Source organism: Aethalodelphis obliquidens, unplaced genomic scaffold (assembly GCF_003676395.1).
Source record: "Aethalodelphis obliquidens isolate GAN/ISIS:26980383/991018 unplaced genomic scaffold, ASM367639v1 scaffold13, whole genome shotgun sequence".
Classification (NCBI taxonomy): domain Eukaryota; kingdom Metazoa; phylum Chordata; class Mammalia; order Artiodactyla; family Delphinidae; genus Aethalodelphis; species Aethalodelphis obliquidens.
In genome coordinates, this window is record NW_020837957.1 from 29579561 (window position 1) to 29597995 (window position 18435).

The 18435-nt window shown below is 41.9% G+C and overlaps 1 pseudogene; it reads left to right on the plus strand.

The window, feature by feature from the left end:
• Positions 1–1794: 1794 nt before the first annotated feature.
• On the plus strand, positions 1795–2624 carry LOC113624499 (40S ribosomal protein S3a pseudogene; annotated as a pseudogene).
• Positions 2625–18435: the final 15811 nt, after the last annotated feature.

The window sequence follows — 18435 nt, forward strand, 5'->3', positions numbered from 1 at the left end:
CATACCCCCTGCATCAGAATCAACCTGGAACAGCTGTTAAACATAAAGATTCCCAGGCGTGGTGGCTACGCCACTCAATTAGAATCTCTGGGGGTGAGGCCCAGGAATCTGGGCCTCAAGCTTTCCAGGTGATTCTGATGCACTTAGCGTTTGAGGAGCACCCTAGAGATCAAAAAGATGGGCCAGTCTTCCACTGGGGTGCCAGGGTTTGCCTTCAGACACTGTCATCCAAGCCCTATTAATTTTCATGGCTTTAGGATTGCTACAAACCAACCGTTGTTGTAGGAACCACCAAGACTGGAATTGGTTTATACTAATACAACACTGACGTCCGTTACATCACCTGCAAATCTTTGGGAATTTTAACTTATTGAATCATGTAACTCAGCTCTGGGATCTTTTACGTGAAGTGCTTATTTGAACACACATTCACCCACTTTTAATTCAAGGAAAAGGACTCCATAAAGACTGTTTATGATAAAAAAAGTTATATTCTTTCTGCAATCTTAGATTGTTAGCAACCAGAATCTCCTTACAAAAAAAATTTTTTTTTAATTACAAAATGTTGGGCCTGTCCGGATTAAGTCAATAATTTGGTGGGCTCAAATGACACAACTCAAACAAGTGCAGCTGTGGCTTTGTCAGTATTTTATTTACTTAGAATCACTGGACTTACTTGATGTTATGACTGCCAATGACCCCTCAACTGAAGCTCCATCTCAAACCAGTTCACCAATTATGTAAATGTCAACGGCAAAGTCCATTAACAATTCCCAGGAAATAAAAACAGAATCTGGGTAATAAAATGAAGTCTAATCTTTCTTTCCTTTGTGCTTCGTCTAGTTTCGCTTGCTCATGGGGTGCTGCATGCAGAGGCCTTGCACCTGGCGCTTCAGGCTGAAGTTCCTAGTGCCAAATGGCTGCACCTGTGGGTGGACTGTGTGCAGAAGTGCTGCACGTGACACTTCAGTTCAAGATGGCAGTGGGGGGCCATGTGCAAAGATGCTGCACCTGGCATGTGGATCTGCAGCACTCTGAGCAGGGCAGTTGCACCCAACCTGGAAGAACTCTGCCCCCCTCCCCACTGATGAGAACCCTATAAAGCAGCCCACCAGTGGCCTTTAGGGGAGAGCGTGTACTCTAGAGCGAGAGCTTGCACCTCTCCATTCTTTGATCAAAGAGTAAAGCTTTCCTTTGCTTCTGATCCAAACTTGGTCTCATTCTATTTGCAAGCTACACTGGGCAGGAGGACCCTTACTGGGGCTTGACAAAAAAAGGTCATAACAAATTTTGGTGACCATGAAGGGACGGATGGTGGCTTTTTGCCAGCACCTACCCACTAGGTTCCAGCTCCAGAGGGAGCCCTGCAGATGCTTTGGGAGGCTCAGGTGAGGATGAATGACTCTAGCCTTTGAGTATACCCTGATGAGGTAGAACAGCAGCAGCCTTCAGCCAAACTCAGAGCAACTCTGCCCAGGAACCTGACACTTGGGTGTGGTGCACACACAGTATAGCTCCCAGAGTAATCTGGACTGTGCCCCCTTGAGGGGATCATAATATGGCATCATTGGGGATTGGAGACTGAAACTCACATGTGTCTGCCTGCTGCCTGCTGGCCGGCCTTTCATGGTACCAGATGCCCAGGGAAGAAGGGAACCTATGGACGAGAGGGACCCCTATACAAGGCAGTAGTAGCTGCACCAGGGCTTTTTGTCCTCCTTGCCAACCTCCAGGGTCAATAGTAGCATTCTCTGTCATCACTTTTGGTTTGGTAAAGGAAAGTGGCCAGCCTTTTGGCTCTCGGAGCAGCACCATGGCGGTCGGAAAGAACAAGCACCTTACGAAAGGTGGTAAAAAGGGAGCCAAGAAGAAAGTGGTTGACCCATTTTCTAAGAAAGATTGGTATGATGTGAAAGCACCAGCTATGTTCAATATAAGAAATATTGGGAAAACACTAGTCACGAGAACTCAAGGAACCAATATCGCATCTGATGGCCTCAAGGGTCGTGTGTTTGAAGTGAGCCTTGCTGATCTGCAGAATGATGAAGTTGCATTTAGAAAATTCAAGCTTATTACTGAGGATGTTCAGGGCAAAAACTGCCTGACTAATTTCCATGGCATGGATCTTACCCGTGACAAAATGTGCTCCATGGTCAAAAAATGGCAGACCATGATTGAAGCTCACGTTGATGTCAAGACTACCGATGGTTATTTGCTTCGTCTCTTCTGTGTGGGTTTTACTAAAAAACGCAACAATCAGATTCGGAAGACCTCTTATGCCCAGCACCAGCAGGTCCGCCAGATCCGCAAGAAGATGATGGAAATCATGACCCGAGAGGTGCAGACAAATGACTTGAAAGAGGTGGTCAATAAATTGATTCCAGACAGCATTGGAAAAGACAGAAAAGGCCTGCCAATCTATTTATCCACTCCATGATGTCTTTGTTAGAAAAGTAAAAATGCTGAAGAGCCCAAGTTTGAATTGGGAAAACTCATGGAGCTACATGGTGAAGGTAGTAGTTCTGGAAAAGCTACTGGGGACGAGACAGGTGCTAAAGTTGAACGAGTTGATGGACATGAGCCACCAGTCCAGGAATCTGTTTAAAAATCAGACTTTTAATGGTGACAAATAAAAGACCTCATTTGTGATAAAAAAAAAAAAGGAAAGTGGCCAGCCATGTGAGCCAAGAGGTGAGACTGGGAAAAGGGCTAGGTAATAAGGGCCACTTGACAAAACGGAATGAGGACACTCGATCTGATGTCCCAGTGTGAAAGTGTCCCAAGGTAGGTATGGGACTGTGACTTGACCTCTTCCAGGCAGCTCTAGTTTCTCTAAAGTGGGCTGGGGAGCCCTGTGAGCTGCTCACAGGACCAGGAACCCCATTATCAGGAAGCCCTGTGAGTTACTGACAAGAACAGAAAACACCCACCACCCGACCTTTCCTCCCCACTCTGCTTATGAGGCAAATCTTGGGTGATTATTTGCCAAGGTTCCAAGGGCTCTCCTCCTGGTATCAGCACAGAATACCAGCTGCCCCAGCGATCTGGGCCGTTAGTCTTGTCTAACATTCTGTGGGGCATTCTGACTCAAGAGGGATTAACTATCTCAAGTACAAGCCATTACAAATTCAAGGGAGACCCCCCGTTATATCAGAGTCCATGCCATTTGGATGCCCCCTACTTTGATCTTTTGAGGAGTCCATTAATAGTTTGGTGCTGGTTCCAAATTTCCTGAGCTACAAATCCTGTGTAGTACAGCGTAGCCCCAATACTGGCTGGGAGATGGGAAAGCTGGCCCATTGATGGGTCTCTAAATTATAACATTATTTTACAACTGGACCTGCTATATGAGAGACAAAAGAAATGGGATGTCCACTTTTCCCTATGTCCAGTTTTTTATGGCCTTATATCAGAACAAAGGCCTTCAAAAGGGATGTGGACCCTCCTCCACTGAGGTAATACCAGTCCTTGACCCGCCCCCGCAAGGACCTTCTTGATTTCCTCCCTAACCCTCCTCCTACAGCTCCCTCCCAATGCCCTTCCCTTCATATATTCCGATTTGGGCCACAGGCCCAAGATGCCCCCTCCCCAGAACCAGGCCAGCAAGTACATGAAGCAGGACTAATTACCAGCCAGGGTCCAACAACCCACCAGGAAAAGTACTACATTTGAGGCAGGTCCCCGATAGAGAAGGAGGGCTCATCTAGGTACATGTTCCATTTACCACTTCTGATCTGTATAACTGGAAAAGTCATAGTAAGGGGTTGAGAGAAGATCCAGAGGGGTTCCTGAATGTGATTAGGGGACTCTTTCAGACCCATGACCCCACGTGGGCTAATCCAGACCCTCCTCAATGTACTCCTAACAGGGGAAGAAAAGGCCACAATCTTTTCAAAAGCCCGAGAGGAAGCAGACAAAGAGAACAGAAACAATTTAGGTCATGCTGTCTTCAGACCGGGGAATCAAGTGGTTCCAGATAATGAACCAAACTGAGACCACTGAGACAATGAAGAAGGGGGTGGAAGACAGAGTGCGACCCATTATAAAAATATGATCCTCAAGGGAATCCAGGCAGCAGGAAAGAAACCTGTTAATTGGAAGAACATAAAGGAAATCAATCAGGAGCCAATGGAAAATGCTTCGGCGTTCCTAGAGCGCTTCAGGGGATGCCTCTGAATCTATAGTATCACGGACCCTTCCTTCACTAGAAGGAAATGCAATCCTGAGGTATATTTCATTTCCCAAAGCACATAAACTTCTGGAAATAGAACCAGATACCCCTACCTCTCACCCGATCAAGATTGCCTACCAGGTGTTTTAACAACTGAGATTTAGAGGAGGAAAAGTTGGAGGATAAAAAGGCCCAGAGGCAAGCCCACTTACAGGCTATTGCCTTCCAGTGTCAATGGGTCAGCACAGGGATCTGGACTGACCACCCATAGAGACTCTCAACTCCTGTGAGTGACCCCTGGCCCCCACCGAGGGGCCAAGGAAACTAGGATCCAATCTTCGCCATATGTAAACAAGAGGGACAAGAATGCCCTTGCGCCCCCAAAGGAGGACAGAAATGGCAGATCCCAGCCACTACCCTTGAAGGCAGATAGTCCAAACAGATCAAGAATGATGGGGCCAGGGGACTCCTAAGCTGGCATTCCAGCTGACCCCTGAGGAGCCCTGGCTGACACTGGACATAGAAGGAAAGACTGTTGAATTCTTAGTCAGCACCATTGCCACTTACTCAGTTCTGAACACCAGATCAGGCAAACTCAGTCACAAGAGTTATAAAACAATGGGTATCAGGGAAGGTCCAAGAATGGGCATTCGTAGAGCCATTAGAATGTTAATCGGATGAACACACACTCACCCATTCCTTCCTGTATGTCCCTGAATGCCTTATACCTCTGCTAGGAAGAGATGTCTTACATAAATTGGGAGCTATTATCCACCTAATGGGAGACAAACTGGAGACTGGCATCCCCTTAGACAAAGGGCATAAGATGATAATGTTAGCAGCTGAGGATAAACCTCTCCAGACTGAGTAAATCGATCTCTCCAGAGTAAATCCCAAGACCTGGGCCCAGGGACTGGCGGGACGAGCTGTAGGAGCCACTCCCGAGATAGTCCGTCTAAAACCCTGACATACATGGCCCAATAGAAAACAGTACCCTCTCCACTGTGAGGTCTTTTTTGGGCGTTGCCCGTTATATAGGGTCTAACTGACCAGGGCCTTGTTACACCACGCCAATCAGCCTGTAATACCCCCATTCTCCCTGTAAAGACACACAATGGGAAATACTGAATGGTACAGATCTCAGAGCAGTCAGTGAAGCCACCAAGGATAAAAATCCAGTATTCCTAATCCCTACACTCTGCTGCCCACTCTACTGTCCACCGGGACCTGCTATTCTGTAGTAGATTTAAAAGATGCCTTCTTCTGTACTCCATTAGCCCTCAGAGTTCCAAGCCATTTGCAGCCTCAGCCCTTCTAAAACTAAAAGACTGTTTAGGGCTTTCCTGGAGATGGCCAGGTTTTGCCACATCTGGATCCTTAAGTATGGTCTAATAGCTAGGCCTCTATATGAAAAGTTGAAAGATGATGATCCTTTTGAATGGAATTCAGAACGCAAAAGGGCCTTTCAAGAATTGAAAAAGCAATTACATCAGGCCCCTGACCTGGCCCTCCCAGATTTGGCTAATCCCTTTGACCTTTACATTCATGAGAGAAGGGGAATCACCCTAGGGGTATTAGCTCAAAAACTGGGAACACTTACTTGGGTGGTTGCTTTTTTCTCTAAACAACTATATCAAACTGCTACGGGATGACCACTTTGACTACGGACAGTAGCAGCTACCACAACCCTGTTAAAGGAGGCTGAAAAATTAACGTTTGGTCAGCCAATCACTATATGGACCCCACACCAGATTCAGGCTTTAGTAATTTCTAAGGGAACACAATGGCTATCCCCTGGAAGGTTGGTGCAAGTTCAGGCTGGGCTTTTTAGACAGTCCAGTGGCTACCATAAAAACATGTTACAGGGCTTCCCTGGTGGCGCAGTGGTTGAGAGTCCGCCTGCCAATGCAGGGGACACAGGTTCGTGCCCCGGTCCGGGAAGATCCCACATGCCCAGAGCGGCTGGGCCCGTGAGCCAGGCCTGCTGAGCCCGCGCGTCCGGAGCCTGTGCTCCATAACGGGAGAGGCCACAACAGTGAGAGGTCCGCGTACCGCAAAAAAAAAATGTTACATGCTAAATCCTGCCATCCTACTACCCACAGAAAGGGGGACCCTGGAGCATGACTCTGTAGAAACCATAGACACAATCTGCTCCAGTCTCTCCAACTTAGGAAGTGAGCCTCTCCTAAATGCCAAAGAGGAATGGTTCACAGATGAGAGCAGTTTTATGAGAGAGGGGAAAGGGCTGGTGGGATACAGAGTAACTTCCCAGACCCATGTCACAGAAGCAAGAAGCCTACCCCCAGGGACTTCTGCCCAAAAAGCTGAGCTGATAACCTTCACCTGAGCCTTAGAGCTCAGGACCTGGAAGATCTGAAATGTTTACTTAGATTCCCAATATGCATATGCCATCCTACATGCACACAGGGCTATTTGGAAAGAAAGGGCGTATGCTTACTGTGGAGAATAAAAGGGAAAACATGGCTTAAGTATATCGAAGCTCTTAGAAGCAGTACAGCTTCCCAAAAATGTGGCAGTGATTCACTGTAGGTGTCACCAAAAGAGGGATGGGGAGGTAATAAAGGGGAACAACAAGGCGGACATAACTGCCAAAAAGGTGGGCCCTGAAACCAGGAACTTGGCAACTACTCCTCATACAGGGAAGGCCAGATCCATCCAATTACTCCCCAACCCACACAAAGGAAGAATTAGACAAAGTCCGAAAATGGGGCTTCAATAGAGATCCAGGAGGCCACATGTGACTAGTTAATGAACATGGGCAATACTTCTTTCCCCAAACTGCAGCTTGTCAAGCCATCAGGGAGACTCATCAAGGAACTCACTATGGGAGGGAAGCCCTATATAACTGGTTAGTTGAGATCATGGTAACTCCTGGCATGGAAAGTATAATCAAATAGTTGAGACCTGCCCCATCTGCTCAATGAACAACCCTAACACCAACCCTAACACGAGACTCCCCAGAGGCCCCCAGATAAGGCCCATTCAGACCAGAGGGACATACCCTGGAGAAGATTGGCAGATTGATTTCACTGTCATGCCAAGAGTACCAGGCAATTTCAGGTGCTAGTGGACACAATTTCTGGGTGGATAGAAGTATTCTCTGCTAGAACCTCAACAGCAGCTGAAATGGCTAAGGGATTACTAAAAGAAATAATCCCCAGGTTTGGGCTCCCAGGATCCCTCCAAAGCAATAATGGTCTAGCATTTGAATCTCAAGTGACAAAGGGGATTACAAGTGCCCTGGCCATAAAATGGACCTTGCACTCAGCCTGGAGACCCCAATAGTCATGGCTAAGACATGGGCCTTAGCCCATGTCAGGAAACTCAAGAAACTTGGATCACCTTGCTCTGCACGTGGTTAGCAACAAGGAATAAGTTAATGCATTTGAACTCATTCATGGTAGACCCATTCCCCAAGCCTGAGAGAAAGGACACCTTAACCCTCTCACTCCCTTAGCCCCCTTAACCCCCTTAGTTGAAACGGAACAACTCAAGTGTGCCCTACAGGTAGGAGAAACCAAAAGCCCTTGTGAAATATGGTAACCAGGTGCTGCCCATACCCATTGACCTTGCCTTCCAACCAGGAAACTGTGTGTATCTAGTAACCTGGAAAACCAGGAGCCCATAAGATCAGCTCACTCGTAAGCAGAACGGACCCCACTTGGTGATCCAGAAGCAAGAAGCCTACCCCCAGGGACTTCTGCCCAAAAAGCTGAGCTGATAACCTTCACCTGAGCCTTAGAGCTCAGGACCCGGAAGATCTGAAATGTTTACTTAGATTCCCAATATGCATATGCCATCCTACATGCACACAGGGCTATTTGGAAAGAAAGGGCGTAGAGAGAAAGAAAATGAAAGAAATGCCCCACCCATTCTGCCCTGAGGTTGCAGGGGTCATTCTGTGGGACATCACACTCGAGTGAAGAGGGCCCCCAAGCCCCAACCTCCAGAGACACAACCTGGGGCAATAACCCCCCTTGGCTACTCATGGGAACCTCACTCTAACACGAAGCTTCTCTTCTGAAAAACAACGAAAGAACGACCAAGGAGATTCTGGCCATGACAGTGAGCCACGACATCAGGGAACACTTTTGCCTACATGCAAAAGACCTAGATACCTTCACTTTCAGGAAGAATTTGATATGTGACCATTATTCTCTTGCTAATATTTGGGCCATGTGTCTTAAACTGTCTGGTGTCCTTTGTCTCCACAGATTAGACAAATGGCGGTCTCTCAGTGATATGAACATCAGGGCTGAGGCCTGGTGACAGTAAAGGTGGCTTGGGAGAAGTTCTGTTCCTCTAACCGGGTTATAACGATGCCCAAACCAGCAGGAAGCAGTTTCAGAAGACCAACCTGTGCCAGTCAGCGGCCCTCAAAAATGAGGAGCAGGACAAACGGCAGAGTAGGGATTTGTCACCGGCAAAACCCATTAACAATTCCCAGGAAATAAAAATAGAATCTGGGTAATAAAGTCTAACCTTTTTTTTCCCTTTGTGCTTCGTCTAGTTTCATTTGTTCATAGGGTCCCGCATGCAGACACCAGCTTCTCACCAGTATTCCAAGTGCAAAATGGCCGCACCAGACACAGCTTGGCGGGCGTGTGCAGCAGTGCTGCGCACGACACCTCAATTCAAGATGGCAGCAGCGTGCCGTGTGCAGAGACGCCGCGTCTGGCACTGCGATCTGGAATGAGTGCAGTGAGCAGCACGCCTGCGCGGGACACGCAAGCGCTCTGACCCCCACCCCCAACCCCCGACTGATGAGAACCGAATAAAGCAGCGCTGCAAACGGCCTTTCCGGAGAGCGTGTATTCTAGAGTGAGACTTTGCACCTCTCCATTCTTTGATCAAAGAATAACGCTTTCCTTTGCTTTTTTTTTTTTTTTTTTGCGATACGCGGGCCTCTGTTGGGCCTCTCCCGTTGCGGAGCACAGGCTCCGGACGCGCAGGCTCAGCGGCCATGGCTCACGGGCCCAGCCGCTCCGCGGCATGTGGGATCTTCCCGGACCGGGGCCGCGTCCCCTGCATCGGCAGGCGGACTCTCAACCACTGCGCCACCAGGGAAGCCCTTTCCTTTGCTTTTAAACGAAACTCCGTCTTCTTCTATTGGCGCGAATGACACAGGCCAGGAGGACCCTCGTTGAAACCCAACTTGAAAGTCTTCATATCATAAACAGTTTTTGAACGTTGTCTGTGTGCCAGTTACAGTGGGTGCAATGGATGCAATTAAGCATAATATTAAAAAGAGTGCTTCCCAACTCTTAGCTGTGTATCAGAATTACCTATAAAGCTTTTAAAAAATACAGAGGTATAGGCCCACCCTATATGTGATCTACCAAATCAGAACCAGCAGGGGCAATATCCTTATGACCAAATGTATAAACCTCTCAGGTGGTCTTAATGCAGAGCCAAGGTTCAAAGCCATGGTATTAAAAATCTTACCTTCTGAGATTTTTTAATCTACAATAGGTAATATTGATGTAAATACATCTGTCATAGGACATATAGTAAGAACACATATTAGGAAAAACACAATAGCGGTAGATAGCGTTAAGTCCGACATAGAAACAAATGTGTAGACAAAAGGATAAATGCAAAATTGGCAGAGGTTAGGGAAAGCACAGAGATAACTCTAGGCAGATTCTATCGCATCTAGTTGATGGGAGGAATAATACACTCTGCTGTTGTTGTTTTGTGCGTGAATTTCAAATTAAAGGCTTATAGTCAGAAAAAGTGGTTCTAGTTTAAAAGGAAATGCTTTAACTTCAGAATTCTGATGCATTGGAAGTTGTATTAAAATTACACAAAAATGTACATAGAGTATATACAATTTGTATTAAAATTATATGACCTTTATATTTTAGGGTAGAATTGCAAATAACTAAGTTCTGCATATGTTGTCCACAAAAAAAAAAATGAAAGACTAAACCAACATGCTGTGAACATATATGAACGTATATTACATCCATGTTTAAATGAATTCCAGGCAGTTGTATATTAGGTGAAAAGAAATCAAAGGTTTGCAGTCTGGCTAATGAGAGGTTCTCTGAAGGGCATTCAGTGGAATGTATTTCTCTTGGCAGTTGCTCTAGTGGACTCAGTTCAATTCTAAGCAGATTTCTTTAATCCTTAGCTCTAACTGGGTCAGCATCATCTGATTTTAAGTATTATTACAGGAGACATATGCACAATGATTATTGAAATAGCTGCAACAACCTTGCCTGGAAAGTTGCTTTTTCTTTGAAGATGTTCAAAAGACCCAATTCACATAAACTGAAAACTTTCAGGTAGGGCCCCTATTATTATAGGGGAGGGAACAAACCAAGGTGGCCCTCACATGATAAAAATGCTGAAAATTCCATTGAGTCTTTTTTAATAGGCTGCTTAGAAAACTTGCTTAATTAACTTATCGTATTCTCTGTATTGGTTCAGGAAGATTCTGTTGGGTAATTTGAGCACTTGGACTTGAAGAGAATTTTTCAGAGTTAGGAGGATAAACATATTTTTTTAAAATCACAAAATCCAAACAAAACAGTCAATTTTGTGTTTATACCTCAACAGAGACAATTATCAACAGGTGTGTCAGTGATACTAGTGAAAACCAAGCAAATGGTTCACAGATATGAATAAAATCTTAAGAGATCACGACTTCAGAGGAGCCATGAGTCCTTGAAATAGGTTGCAAAAACTGAGTTTACATATATATCAACTATAACAAGGTCATACAAAACATTTACTACTGGTACATATAATATGCACATGCTAATATGGACATTTAGGCTATCTTGTCCAGTCTTATATTCTATTTTAGACACATTAGTCAAAACCCAGAAAAGTCAATTCCTGTACGTAAAACAGACATTGGAATAGCAAGTGTAATATTTAGCTCACAGTCTGACTCATTCATCAAATCCAGAGGTCTGTACACTTTTTTCTGTAAAGGGACAGACAGTAAATATTTTACGTTTTGCAGGCCGTAGGGTCTCTGTCCCAACTACTCAGCTCTGATGTTGTAGCAGGAAAGTAGCCAGAGACTCTGTGTAAATGAATGGGCATGACTGGATTCCAGTAAAACTTTATTAACAAAAACAGGTGGCAGGCCAGATGTGGTCTGAACTAAACCATATATCATACTCTAAATAACGTTGAGTTTACTCAACTACTCAGAAACAAGCTTAAATTAATCTGATCTCTGTACTAGTTAACAATCTGTGCACTGATCACATATGAAAATATATCATTATATATATAATTGATATGCTATAAATACATAATGATGTTTTAAATGTTTTATATAATTGTGAAAAAGCTTCAAACTGTATTGTATTTATTTTTATGCCCATAGTTCAATTGTTAAGTTTTTTTTTAATTGAAGTAGAGTTAATTTACAATGTTGTGTTAGTTTCAGGTGTACAGCAAAGTGATTCAGTTATATATATGTGTGTGTGTGTATATATATATTCTTTTTCAGATTCTTTTTCATTATAGGTTATTATAAGATATTGAATATACTTCCCTGTGCTACACAATAGATCCTTGTTGTTTATTTTATATATAGTACTGTGTATATGTTAGTTGTTGACAGTTTCATATAGTTAAGATGGTCTTTGAATTGTGAGGTTCTGGAAATATTTGCAATATGGTTTGATGGCTTAAACATCTCTCTTCCAATATTTCTTCTTTGTTCTATGTACACTTTGTTTTTTAAATCTGTAACCCAGTTCTGAACTTTTTTCACCATTATGTAAAATATTTCTTGCCACATTGAATTTAATTGGAAATTTAAAATTTACATATGTCAAAGCCCAAGGGCTGAAAGGTAAGCTATTAATATATTTTAAAATCCAAGTAAGAAGATTAAACCACATGATTCAGAAACAGGTTTTAGTGCATTTTCTTTGTGCTATCCAGATGACTGTCGCTGGTAAAAAATTTCAATCCTGGTATGAAAATATATAAATATAGTTGCTAGCCTTTGACTATTATAGAAAATATTAGAAAATGAAGCTGTAAATTGTCATTTGGAATACAAAACTTACACTTAACAGAGGACAACTGTTAAAAAAATCCTGTTATCTCTTTTTATAACTTCATAATTTATACTGAAGAGGTTTTTAATTTTTTTTTAACCACTGTAGTCAGAAACTTAGTTCTATAAATAAGCACTTCGTTGCACTCAAGAAAATGAAACTGTTTCTTACTGATTGTATCTATCCGCTTGACAACTGTACTTTTTGAAAGTAGATTAAAAGAGATCATTTTACAGGAGCAAAAAAAAAAAGAAAAACCAATGGAACTTTACAACTTGAAAATCAGCATGTTGTGTTTATGTTTCAAAAACGAAATATGTTGATGTTCGTACTGCTTAAAAGTCACTCAGGAGACTAATAGAACGTCATTGCATGTTTGGGCTGCAATGTTCTCAGCACCCTGAAAGTAGTTCAAGAATTTGAAGCTGAGAGAGATCTAGATATTTACTGATTTTTTTTTTTAAAGAATATCTTGTTTCAAGGCCAGAAACCTGATGTTTTTTGGAAAAAAGGAAATGTCAATTAATTTTTTACAGACCAAACTTGAAGGGCATTTAATTAGTAGCCAAGTGTGACTGAGTTCATAGATGTGTAATAGAGAACTCACTACAGTTTTTTGAGAGAGAAATGCAAAGTGCTTGGAACAGTACCTGACCTAATAAATTCTCAGTACACCTAGCTGTTTTATTATGATCAACATTTCTTTTATTTTTAATTTATATTTTATTTTTGGCTGTGTCGGGTCTTCGTTGCTGCAAGAGGGCTTTCTCTAGTTGCAGCGAGCAGGGGCTACTCTTCGTTGCTGTGTGCGGGCTTCTCATTGCGGTGGCTTCTCTTGTTGCGGAGCACAGGCTCTAGGTGCGCAGGCTTCAGTAGTTGTTGCATACGGGCTCAGTAGTGGTGGCTCAAGGGCTCTAGAGCACAGGCTCAGCAGTCATGGCACATGGGCTTAGTTGCTCCACGGCATGTGGGATCTTCCTGGACCAGGGATCGAACCCGTGTCCCCTGCATTGGCAGGCAGATTCTCCTGTGCCACCAGGGAAGTCCTGATCAACATTTCTTATAATGTACTCAATATCATGAGATAGCAGAATCACCACAGGCTTAGAAGTCCACCAGCCTAGGTTCATATCCAGCCAACTGAATTACTTAACTCCTCTTGGTTAGTTTCACCATGATGGGCAAGATGGTGATATTCCATATTCTATAGAAGAACACTTGCAAACCTTGTCTTAATTTACATTTCCTGTTTCTGCCTCTCTCTCATTAGGAGGACTTGTAAGAAGTCTGTCTACAGGCAGAGTTACAGGTCTAGTCAGATTTTAGAGGAAGCTGGTTAGGGATTTTTCAGACTTCTTCATTTTAGGGCAGGAATGATGTTTTGAGCTCTTGGTCTCTGAGTAGGTATACACTGTCATCTGACAAGAAAAGAAAAGGAAGAGTTGTCACTTTATATATCAAAATCAAACTCGGGTGGCACTTGATAAAAAAGCATGGGTTGGGCTTCCCTGGTGGCGCAGAGGTTGAGAGTCCGCCTGCCGATGCAGGGGACACGGGTTCGTGCCCCGGTCCGGGAGGATCCCACATGCTGAGGAGTGGCTGGGCCCGTGAGCCATGGCCACTGAGCCTGTGCGTCCGGAGCCTGTGCTCCGCAATGGGAGAGGCCACAACAGTGAGAGGTCCGCGTACCGCAAAAAAAAAAAAAAAAAAAAAAAGCATGGGTTGACAGATGGATTCATTCTCAGGACAATAGAGAAATTATATAATTTTTAAAAACAAGTTATTCTCAGCTTAAAGGATATATAGGAATTAGTGAATATTTCTTTCTGCTTAGTAGACAAAAACTGCTCCCTACTCTATAGGAATCCCTATCCCTAAAGTTACATTAAAAGATTAAAGCTACACTTTGAATGAAATTGTAAAATTATATATGTGTGTGTGTATTTAAATTAATGTAACAAATGACTACAAAATATACTGTTTTTTGAAAAAACTTTGCTTCTATGAAGTTCCATTTATAAAAATTTCAGCAAGAATTTCCACAAGACAAATTCACAGAAGTGAAATTGAAATTGAAATTGTGAAATTGAAAGTGAAATTGTGTCAAAGAGTTGTCATAATTTCAATAGGGCAGACATTGGTAATTAACCTCAGAAAAGTTACACCAATTTACACACCAACCAAATGCACATGCCCTGAATCCCAAGGCTTTTGTCAACTCACTTAATCTGCCTTTCAGATACACTAAACCCACACCACAGTGAGAGCACATCATATTAAATGCCTTCGATGTCCTTCTTAACCTGATCAACTAATACATGGACTATAACATTCATCCTGCCTGATTAAGTTTGAATAGTTTTATTTTCAGTAAAAATTGCCATTCTCCCCATTTTACTGTTTACTCCCAGACTTAACTTTCTTCTCTTTTTAATCAAGTCTGGACCCATGGTCCATGTTTTCTCAAACTAGTATCCTGAGCTCCTTCAAACCCTGTCCCTTTTTGCTGCATCTCTCCTAAAAAATTCCCATTTCCAGAAAATTCCAGCTCTTTGCTCACACTCCTTTTTATAGCTGAAAAACATCAAACAACTCTGAGCCATGGCAGCATTCTGGCTTTGGACTTCAGCTGCCCCTGAGCACAGCATGCAATCCTTTTCCCTGTTGCCAGTTTCTTCTCCCATCTTTTGGGCAGCGGTCTGCAGACAGGAGCTCATCAGAATGACTTGACAGTGGTCTTTCCATCTGACCTTCCTCCTTACCTGAGATTGTGGACCTCTCTTCTCTGGGCTTCCAGGGCAACGATCTCTTGTTTTGATTTCCCAGGTCCTTTCCCATGTGCATAGAACACTCTAAGGGACCTGACACACTGCGGTCAGGCTGTAGGCACCAAAGTGCATTCTTAAGTTCTAAGGGAAAAACCTATAGCGTAATGGATAAGAGTGCAGACTCTGAAGCCCAGTGGCCAGCTATAGCTCAGCTCTATCCCTTTTGCACTGGGCAAGGCAATCTCACTGTCCCTCAGTGTCTTCATTTGTCAAAAGGAATCATAGTTGAATCCATGGTGTGTGGCCTAAATGATCTAATCATGAAAAGTGCTTAGAGTTATCTAATATATTGTAAGCACTCAAAAAATGACATTTCTCTTTCCACTATGTTAGGGTATATCAAGAAAATAACCATCTGGAAACTAGGAAGAAAGTTCTCACCAGATATCAAATCTGCCAACACCTTGATCTTGGACTTCGAGCTTCTACAACCATGAGATATAAATGTCTGTTTTTAAAGCCAAAAAAAAAAAAAAAAGAAAAACAGAAAAAAAGACATTATTCTTCATAACCAGGAACCCTAGATAATGGGATAGTGAAATAAGCACAGATATAAGAATCAGACTGGGTTTTCACATCATGACGGAAGGATCTATTAGGGTCATGATATGGGCCATTTTATGAAACTGACCTTGGCCTGCTGGATTATGAGTTTAATGGGGCTAATTCTACCTTTTTTTTTTATATTTCAGAGTTGTTATATGAAATAACATAAATGGAATTAAGAACCAAGCACAATGCCCGGCATAGAGCAAACAAGCACTCTGACTCTCACCCCTTTACACTTCCAGTGTCTGAGGACAGCTGTCACATCCCCAGTTTTCCCAGGCTACGCATCCCTCAGTCTTCACCCATTTATTGTGCAACCAGTTTCCAGATTCTGACTATTCTCTACCTTGTCCAGCTACAGCCTCACCTTTCCCAACTCCACGTTCATAATAGGTCACTAAAATCAATTATAGTTCCTCAGTTTCTTGAGTAAATCTTTAGTGTTCCATCCCCACTGCCAACAGGTGTATGTTGACAGTCTTATAAAGTTATACATTGAATTATTACAAATTATACTTCAACTATTATCTGACCGGTGAGGACTTCAATGTGATTGCAAGGGAGTCAGATAACACTGAGGAAACCCTGTGCAGCTCTGGGCACATTATTTTATGGGGAGACTTGTGTCAGATAATAGCTTAGCCCAAATAAGATTATGGGCTTTAAAAAATTCTCTTTGAAATTAAACTTAGCTTAAAGAGAGAGATGCAATAAGGAAAGAAAAGACTTATTCAGTGAATAAACTAAAAGAATTTGTGACTAACACAACTGACTCAACTCCCTCATGCTAGGAAAATTTTTGTCTTTATTACATAAAATCTTCACAGGATCCCAAATAATTTAGGGCTTGCTCTAGATTGGGTCTTAATTTCTGGGGATACCTAGAAACTTGTTTTTACAAAGCTAATTACAAATATTTAATTAAATATTTAGGCTCACATCTCCAGAGTGTTCCTGAACAGCAATAATTTTAAAGTAGAACTCAAAAGTAGTTGCTGACAATCTGCCTATAAACCCCAGTACGGCATGGAAGTCATTTCTAACTTTAAATTCAAGGGCTTTATTTACATGAATAAACTTTCTGTAATACGTAGAACACTAAAAAAAAGAAAAGCCTTGGACTTTGAGGTGGGTCAAATCCTATAATGTATCTCCAGTAGTGCCAAGATCTTAGGAGGAAGGAGCGTAACCAGGAAGAACAGGAATGGAGCAGTCTTTGGTGGAAGAATGAAGGAGAAAGATAGAATGTCCCAGTAAGAATCCCATGGGTTTATGTATTGCCTTCTTCTCCTGCTAGCGGTATATCCCATGGCAAGTTATCCTCTTTGAAGCTGCTAAGGGAAAGTTCAAAACACCTGCTCTGCCTCTCTGAGGATCATGAGACTATCTTTATCAAAGTACCTTAAAGCATATTCGTCAAAAAATTAACACGAATAAAGAAGACTGTGTTGAATGTACAGACCAATTTGGGGAGAACACCTATCTTCAGAATACTGAATCTTCCAATCCACAAAAATGACATATCCTTCATTTGTTTAGTTCTTCTTTAATTTATACCAAAATATTTTGTGTATTTCAATGTATAAACATCTCTACATATCCCACCTTAGATATCCTAGCTCATTGATATTTCAATGTTCTTTTAAATTCCATTTTCTATTTGGTGTTGATATATAAATAATAATGACTTTTGAGTACTGAACTGATAAGCAGGTTGTTAAATTCACCCACTAATTCTAATAGTTGGTAAATTCATTTGGATTTTCTATGTACATAGTTATGTATCATCTGCAAACAAATGGTTATTTTATTTCTTCCTTTTCAATCTTTATGCTTTCATTTCTCTTTTTCCCCATTATTGCATGGCTAGACTCTCTAGTACAATGTTGAATAAAGTAGTGATTACAGGTATTCTATCTCAGGGGTAAAACTTTCAATATTTTACCATTAAATATATCTGCTATAGACTGTATTTCTATCAGTTTAGGCAAGTTCTATTCATAGTTTGCTGTGAATTTGTATAGTAAATTTTGAAATTCATCAAATCCTTTCTTCAATTTGCATGTGAGATACATATTTTTCTCCCTTTAAAAAATTAAGGTGGAAAATTATGTTGACTTTTCAAATGTTAAACTATATTTGCATACATGGAGAGTTAACCTCACTTGGTAGTGATACATTATCCTTTTTCGATATTGCAAGTTCCTTTTCTATGTATTGTGATGTCCTCGTCAGATTGTGGTATCATGAGTAGATGGACTTAGTTTGGAAGTGTTCCCTTTTTCTATTTACTGGAAGAATTTGTATAAAATTGGTATAATATCTTCCTTAAATGTTTGAAAGAATTCACTGGTAAGGCTTTACATTTTCCTTGTGGAAAGGCTTTTAATAACTCATTCAGTTTCCATTAATAAAGGAAACTCTCTAGATTTTTCTCTTTATTTTGTCAGTTTAATTTTCTGAGGAATTTGTCCTTATTCGAATTTTGTTTTTCATTATAAATTGTTCATTATGTCATTACATCTTTTCAATGTTTGTAATGTCTTTAATGATATTCTTGTTTTCATTCCTTTTCCATTTCATTCCTTTTTTCTCTTTTACTGATGTCTTACTGGGGGTATATGAAACTTTTCAAAAAACTAGCTTTCTTATTTTTCTTTAGCTTTGTTTTCTATTTCACTTATTTCTAATCTTTACTATTTCCTTCTATCTACATTCTTTAGATTTGATTTACTATTCTTCTTGACTCTTGAGGTGAAGTTTAATTGATTTTAACCTTTCAACTTTTATAGTAAATGTAGTGAAGGCTATAAATTTCTAAGCTTTGCTTTAG